The sequence below is a fragment of the Lithobates pipiens genome, unplaced genomic scaffold (assembly GCF_037356315.1).
Source record: "Lithobates pipiens isolate NorthernLeopardFrog02 unplaced genomic scaffold, aLitPip1_a1.2 Scaffold_23, whole genome shotgun sequence".
Taxonomy (NCBI): domain Eukaryota; kingdom Metazoa; phylum Chordata; class Amphibia; order Anura; family Ranidae; genus Lithobates; species Lithobates pipiens.
Window position 1 is genome coordinate 23,410,474 of NW_027507785.1, and position 8,566 is coordinate 23,419,039.

An 8,566-nucleotide genomic window follows, 5' to 3' on the forward strand; every position below is an offset into this window, starting at 1 on the left:
ATTTCTGCAGGGAAAAAAAGTCATTTATAATTACTCGCGGCTATAATGAATTGTTGGCTCCCCATAGTACAGAGAAGTCATTGAAGGTCATTGATTAAAAAAAAAAAAAAAAAGCGTGGGGTTCTCCCAAATTCAATTGCCAGGCCCTTCAAGTTTCACTCACCCAGGTCACCCAATGCCTGTAATAATACCGCTAACAGCACGCTGCTCCCTGCTGGCCCCTCTCCTCTTCTCGTCCATCCTAGGAGATGTCCCGTAAAGTGCAAGCACCTGCGACGGACGGGAGGGAAGGAGGGGCCAGCGGGGAGCAGCACGCCATTAGCAGTATTATTACAGCCGCTTCAAGGGGCCTCTCGTTAGGCCAGGCACGGGCCCCTAATGGCTCCGGGCCCTCGGACAGTGACCGAATGACCGATGGGTAAGTCCGCCCCTGGGTAGACACGACCTGTTGTCAGCGCTCCACAGGCCCTGCTGATTTTAGGTAGCATTACATTTGATCCATTTATCCTTCTCTTCATCAGGGGCTCAGTTCTGCAACTGAATTAAACTTTCTATATCCCACTGCTCTTGAGGAGGGGAATTTGTCCCCTCTACTTGGACGACCCCTACAGTGGGTGTGACTCCAAATGCCAGAAGGGCAGCATCCTTTGCAGTTTGGCTAAAGTATTTCCTCTGGCTGTCATGTCATTTCCCTTTGAATGTCCTTTTACCTTAAAGATGGCAACTTCTGCTGGTTTCTGAAAGGCCTCAAATAGCCACTCTATGAGTTTTACATGTCTCACTGGCTTCCCTGCACTAGTCAGAAAGTTCCATGCTTTCCAAATGGGCCCAAAATTGTGAGCTATTGATGATGTCCAGCAGCAGGAATAGAGGGGGAGGGGATCCAATCGTGGGGCTGCCAGTGCCTTCAAGGCTAGGGTAACCAGACATCCCTGGTTTCCGGGGACAGTCCCCGGATTGAGGACACTGTCCCCGGACCAAGTCTGTCCCCGGTTTGGATTTGAACAGAGGCTGGGGCAATTTTAAAGACAGTCAGTGCAAAATAAAATACAAAATCTGAATTACACACCCCTGCTCCACCGCACCTACTAGCATTGGGGGGGGGGGGGTGTATTTTTTCCATTATCTGTGCCCATTTCTGATGATCATAGCCGTCTGCCTGTTTATCTCCTTGCCTTCCCTGATGGAATGATCTTCCTCCGCTCCCCACCCAGTAGTAGTCAGGGCCAGAGAGTGAGTCCTGAGAGGCTGTGAGGCGGACAGTGGCGACGATGGGCAGAGAGAGGCAGCTGAGCTCAGCTCACGTGTGTCCAGTAGCAGGAACAGAGGGTAAGCGGATCTAATCGTGGGGCTGACAGTGCCTTCAAGGCTTCAACACAGGTGTGCTGTGAGGGGGGTCTGTGAAAAGACTACATTGCACTTTGTCTGTCTCTCTGGAATAATGGACGGTATCAGAATGCTCTGTCACAGTGTGTCACATAATATGGCTGCTGGGTGCTGATTTTGTTAACTTATTGGTCAAGTTAAGTGTCAGCATTCATGTTATGTGACACACTGTGACAGAGCCATGATTGAGTACCTGCTGCCTGGGAGTTATTATCATAATGCTGATGATGTTAACCAGTTGCCGATCGCCTGATAGCAGATTTACTGCTACAGGGCGGTCGCAATGCGCACGATCACGTATACACATAATCCTGCATTTCTGGGTATGGGAGCCAATCAGCGATGTCCAGCGGTACCCACTGATCGTTATGTACATAGGCAGAACGGTGGCCTGCCTATGTAAACAAGGCAAATTGCCGTTCTGTCAGTATGGAAGACATTGATCCTGTTTTCCTACAAAGCAGGTACAGGGATATATGCCTTTCCTTAATAAAAGCACCTCCCACACAGTAAGAAACACTTGTTAGGCACACATTTAACCCTTTTATTGCCCTAGATGTTATCCCCTTCCCAGCCAGTGTCATTAGTATAGTGACAGTGTGTATTTTTAGCACTGATCACTGTATCTGTGTCACTAATGCCACGTACACACGACCGGACTTTTCGACAGCAAAGGTCCGACGGAACGAGTCCGTCGGACAATTTGATCGTGTGTGGGCTCCATCGGACTTTTGCTTGCCAAAAATCTGGCGGACTTTAGAAATAGAACATGTTTTAAATTTTCCCACCGGAACTTCGCCGGACCGAGAAATCCATTTGTGTGTATGCTAGTCCGACGGACAAAAACGGACGCTAGGGCAGCTATTGGCTACTGGCTATGAACTTCCTTATTCTAGTCCGTACGTCATCACGTTCGAATCCGTTGGACTTTGGTGTACTTGTGTGTGGTCAAGTCCATTCTTTCGGAAAATCTGACGGAACTCCGCCGAAAGTCCGTCGGAAAGACCATCGGACCTAGTCCCTCGAAAAGTCCAGTCGTGTGTATGCGGCATTAGTGTCCAATTTGTCCACCGCAATATCACAGTCCAGTTATGAGTCGCTGATTGCCCCCATTACTAGTAAAAAATAAATAAATAATTGTCCCCGGATTTCATTTGAAAAATCTGGTCACCTTATTCAAGGCTTCCACACAGGTGTGCTTTGGGGGTGTCTGTGAATAGACTACATTGCACTGTGTCTGTCTCTCTGGCATAATGGATGGTATCAGAACTCACAGGCAGCAGCACTTATTGTTCAGAAGTTCACAAAATCAGCACCCAGCAGCCATGTTATGCGACACACTGTGACAGAGCAAGCCAGAGCCATGATAGAGCGCCCGCTGCCTGCGAGTTATCATAATGCTGATGATCTTATCCAGTTTCTGATTGCCTGATAGCATATTTACTGCTACAGGGGAGTCGCTCTGCGCAGGATCACTTATATATACGTAATCCTGCATTTCTGGTAATCAGAGCCAATCAGCGGATCCTGCGGACTCGCCTAGTGGTCTGCCTATGTAAACAAGGCAGTTCACCATTCTGTCGGTATGGAAGACATTGATCTTGTGTTCCTGCAAAGCAAGTACAGGGATCTATGTCTTCCCTTAGTAAAATCACCTCCCCCACAGTGATAAAACACTTGTTAGGCACACATTGATTGCCCTAGATGTTATCCCCTTCCCAGCCAGTGTCATTAGTACAGTGACAGTACATATTGTTAGCACTGATCACTGCATTAGTGTCACTGGTTCCTACAAAGTGTCAAAAGTGTCACTAATGCCGCATACACACGAGCGGAATGTCTGACAGAAAAAGTTAGACGGAATCTTTTCATCGGATATTCCGATTGTGTGTGTGCCTCATCTGACTTCTTTTTTTCAAAAATTCTGACGGACCTAGAAATAGAACATGTTTTAAATATTTCCGGCGGAACCAATTTCTATTGGTAAAACCAACGCATGCTCTGAAGTAAGTATGGGACGGCAGCCATTGGCTACTGGCTATTGAACTTCCTTTTTCTAGTCCCGTTGTATGTGTTGTACGTCACCACGTTCTAGACGTTTGGACTTTGGTGTGATCGTGTGTAGGTAAGGCAGTTTCAGCGGAACTCCGCCGGAAAAACTTTCGGAGTTTATTCTGATGGGAAAACCAGTCGTGTGTATGCGGCATTAGTGTCCGATTTGTCCACCGCAATATCGCAGTCCCACTATGAGTCACTGATTGCGGCCATTACTAGTAAAAAAAAAAAAAAGATGTCCCCGGAATTCATTTTAAAAATCTGGTCACCTTACTAATAGATATCTTAGTACTATGTGAAAAGGGCCTCTGGCTCTGTAGGGGTAAGAACCATAGGTCTGGAGCTCGTCTGTATAAGTACCTGGTACTCAGGTCGCGTACCCATGCAGAGATCGTGAGAAGGGACCAGCCGCCAAGCTCCAGAGTCTTCAAGCACTCCACCCCTTTGGGAACTCTCCGTGTAAGTGTCCGGACTCCCCTGGCTGGCATTTCGCCCCCCTCCCACGCTCACCCCATGGTCCGTTAGCAGCCTCAGGCTTGTGAGAACAGTCCTCTTTGACAATATATCATTTGTCAATAAGGTGGACTAGAAGGACCAATGCTTTATCACCTGCTACATGTTAGCGCAAGTACTATCTCTCCTGCTCCACTGAGGGGGGGGGGGGGGGGGGGAGTGTAGAAACCCCCTGTAGCTAAGTCAGAAGGTGGGATCAGAGTGTCCCAAAAAGTGAAATAAAGGAAAGAGAAGGAAAGGCAAGGGGAGAAGTCCAGGTTGATCCAGGATTCAAAGTTATGTGCCCGGGCACAGAGAAATGTTACGGTAAGAGGCCCAAGGCTCCCAGACAGTGTTAAATCTATTCATTCTATCACATAGTTTTGCTACAATATTTTCCTGTGCCATTATCCATGAAACTTTCCTCTTGAATCCCCTAAATGGTTACAGTAGGGGTTTTTCATGCTTTTGCGATCGTCATCTTGGCTCCTAAAGCCGCGTACACACGGGCGGACTGTCTGGCCAACTAAGTCCGTCAGACAATCCGACAGACAGTCTGTCCTACTTTTGAATGAACTGACTTGACCACACACGATGAACAGACAGTCCGCTGAAAGCGTGCGCGATGACGTGTACAGCACGTACGACGGGACTAGAAATACGACGTCCAATACACTGCAATGCAACCTTCGGCCGTGTAAATCCTTTCTGAGCATGCGCCATACTTAGTCCGTCCAACTTGCCTACTCACGAGCGGACTGTCCGCTGAAACCAAAGTTGGACGGACAATATTACGGAAATTCCGAAAGACTTAGTCCGCCAGACTGTCCGCTGAAAAAGTCCGCTGAAGCCCACACACGAGCGGACTGTCCGCTGAAACACGTTTCAGCGGACTAAGTTGGACAGACAGTCCGCCCGTGTGTACGCGGCCTAAGAGAATATAGAATGTGATATCCTGTGTTTGGGTAACTCAGAGATAGGCCGGTTTAGAAGGGCAGCGGTAGGATCCGGGGGTCATAGAGGAGTTTGTTATTCCCCTTAGAGTGTGAAAGACCTTGTTCCAAAAGGATCTAATTCGGGGACATGACCACCAAATGTGGAACATGGTGACATCCAGGTCGCACCCGCTGTAACATAAAGGCGATATCCCTGGGTAGATCATTGCTAGCCTGGAGGGGACATAGTACCACTTAGTTAGAATCTTGGGATTAGCTTCTATCAGGGAGATATTTAAAATACCTTTAAAGGAGCGTTGACTCACGCAATACCATTCTGTCGACTCCCAGGAGCAACCGGTGTCCACCTCCCAGGCTCGAGCGTACGCCGGAATATCATCCCTGCTCGCCAGAGCAGAATATATCAGGGATATTCCCCCCCTCCAATCCATGCCATAACCCACCTTATAAACCGATCATTCCACGAAGGGATTGTTCCCAGCATCCTCAAACAAGGCATCGCCTGATTATAGCTACCAGATGTAACTACCCCTTTCTGTCATTTCTTCTCACCCCCCCCCCCCCCTCATATTTATCTCTTCTTTATGTACCAATCCTGGTGAACTACCCCCGCCCCCCATGAGAATTACCATGATGACCATGTAAATGTTATGTTTCTATGCCTCCGTTTGGCCTACGGCCTTTTGTCAAACAACATTTTGGTTTTAGTAAACTGTTTATTGATCTTTCTACATGATTTGGTTATGCAGTTCACCCTTGTGCCTGCATATATGGATGCTATTCTCTGTCTTTTGTAGCCACTGTTTGTGCTATATTCTACTTTCATACCTGTCTATTGTTTACTTTAATGCTCGAATACTTTGTATTTGATTTGAAAACTAATAAAAATACAATTTAAAAAAAAAAAAAAAAAAACAAGGCATCGTCAAACCTCTACTCAAGAAACCAAACAACCGTAGGCCAATTACAAGCCTCAACACCATTTTGAAGATCATGGAGAAAGCTGTAGTACATCAGCTACAACTTCACCTGGATACTCACAAACTCCTGGACCCACTGCAATCAGGCTTCCGCCCGGGTCATGGAACAGAAACAGCTCTCCTCAAGATTTGGGATGACGTCCTTGAAGCAGCAGATGACGGAGAGCCGTGTCTCCTCGTACTGCTAGACCTAAGTGCAGCGTTTGATACAGTAGATCACAATACTCTACTCGTCCGCCTCACAGAAGTAGCCGGAGTCCAAGACATAGATCTCCAATGGTTCGCGTCCTTCCTAGGAAATCGGTCACAGACAGTGAAACTAGGAAAATTCCTCTCCAAAACTCAGGCAGTCGCCTGCGGAGTCCCTCAAGGCTCTCCGTTGTCACCCGTTCTCTTCAACATTTACATTCGCCCACTCCTTCAAATCATCAGATGCTCAGATCTCTGCTTCCACTCTTACGCTGATGACACGCAACTTTATTTCCGGATCAATGGAAAAAAAGATCACCAACAACTTGAAAACTGCCTCAAATCAATAGAGGACTGGATGACCACTAACTCCCTCCAGCTGAACGAATCAAAGACAGAGCTTCTTATCTTACACCCAAATCATAAGCCCGCAACCAAAACCTCCTGGTCTCCACCAACCGTCTTTGGGCAGACTATCTCCCCAAAGACCAAAGCGAAGAGTCTCTGGGTTATTTTAGATGCACAAATGTCAATGGATGTGCAAATAGGATCTGTAGTCAGTGGATCTCACCATCTGCTGCGCATGCTTCGCAGACTCATTCCTTTTATCCCAAAGAATGACAAAGCAGTGGTAATTGGAACAATCATTAATTCACAACTGGACTACGCAAACTCGCTTTACATAGGATTACCACAATATCAACTTGCGCGATTACAACTGATCCAAAACACGGCGGCAAGGCTGATAACAGAAAAAAAACCCTGGGAATCCATCTCCCCTTTGCTGAGGAGCTTACATTGGCTAACCGTAAAAAATCGGATCATGTTCAAGACCCTTTGCCTCACCCACAAATGCGTGCATAGAGAAGCTCCGCAATACCTAATGGAGAAAATAAATCATTACACACCAAACCGCAGTCTTCGATCAGCCAACAAAAACCTCCTCCTCGTGCCCAAAGCCCGGTATAAATCCAAGGGGGATCGGAGATTCGCTGTCCAAGGGCCTCGGCTATGGAATGCTCCACCAATCAACATCCGCCTGGAAGAAAATCACCTGGCTTTTAGGAAAAAACTCAAGACCTTCCTCTTTCAGCAGATGATCAAAGCTCGCCACAGCACCTAGAGGCGATTCAGTTTGCATTGTGCGCTATACAAGTATTTCATTCATTCATTCATGGCATTGGAGCACCACTGCTCATAAGGGGTGATGGTGTGTGGTGCCTGTCTGCTAGTGCCTAATGAGTTAAGGAAATGTGCAATGGAAGCTAAAGATTCCGCTGAAAGACTCTCCACATGGATTCTGAGGATCATACTATTGCCTCGACCTACCAAGCACATATCCAGCCTAACAGGAAGAATCAATCCATCCAGTTCTGGTTCCTACCAAGTGGCTGCACCAGTGTCGAACCTAACCCATGCCAGGTGCGCAGTCCATTTCTCCTCCCTGCACGATCCAATAATCCATGGCGACTCAATAACTGAGATCCGATACCAACCACGGCCTTGAAAATGATCTCCCTTAACACAAAGGGTCTTAATAACCCATTTAAGCGTTGTGCCCTGATAAAAGAAGCTCGTTCCCTTAAAGCAGACATCATCTTTGCTCAGGAAATGCATTTTGCCGTCAATAAATGTCCTAGACTGAACTTTCAAAATTTCCCCCATGTGTATTTGGCCAACGCCCCAAAAAAGACCTGTGGAGTTCTCATCGCCATCAGGGACTCTGTTGCCTTTCGCCACATTCATACAATAGCAGACCCTCAGGGGCATTACCTCATCCTCCTCTGTGAGATAAATTAAGCAACTTTCACATTTGTTAACCTCTACACTCCGAATGTGAAACAAAGGAGATTCCTAAATCCATTACTTACACAAGCCTTGGAAGAAAAACAAGGCACAGTACTTAGTGACGGAGACTTTAATACCATTCTTAATCCGGACATAATCCACTACCCACACGAGAATAATCGAACATTCCATAGCTCCACTTTTGTGCAAACATGAACTCTTCGACATATGGCGATGCTTTCATGGCTCGGAGAAGGACTTTACTTTCCTGTCGGCAGCCCATGCCTCTTATTCACGTATAGATTTTTTCTTAACCGATAAAATGTCCTTACAAAATGTTATCCGTGCTGACATTGGTACAATTTCTTGGTCGGACCATGCTCCAATCAGTATGGAATTTGATGATACTCTTCGTAGTACACTCTATGACTAGTGATGGACGAACTTCCGACGGGACGTTTCGCGAACGCGAAATGCGAACGGACCCAAACGTTCGCGAAACCGAACGTTCGCCGCGGGCCCCATTGACTTCAATGGGAGGCGAACTTTGCAAACCTTCATGTCGAATTTGCGGCCACGTGGTAATTATTAGGGGGTAAAACGTAGTCCCACCATCTGGACAATGACATAATACATGTATGAGGTGAATTTGGGATCGATAACTACAAGCATTTTTATTTTATTTGGGAAATTGTTCTAACAATTCAGGACTATGGAGCT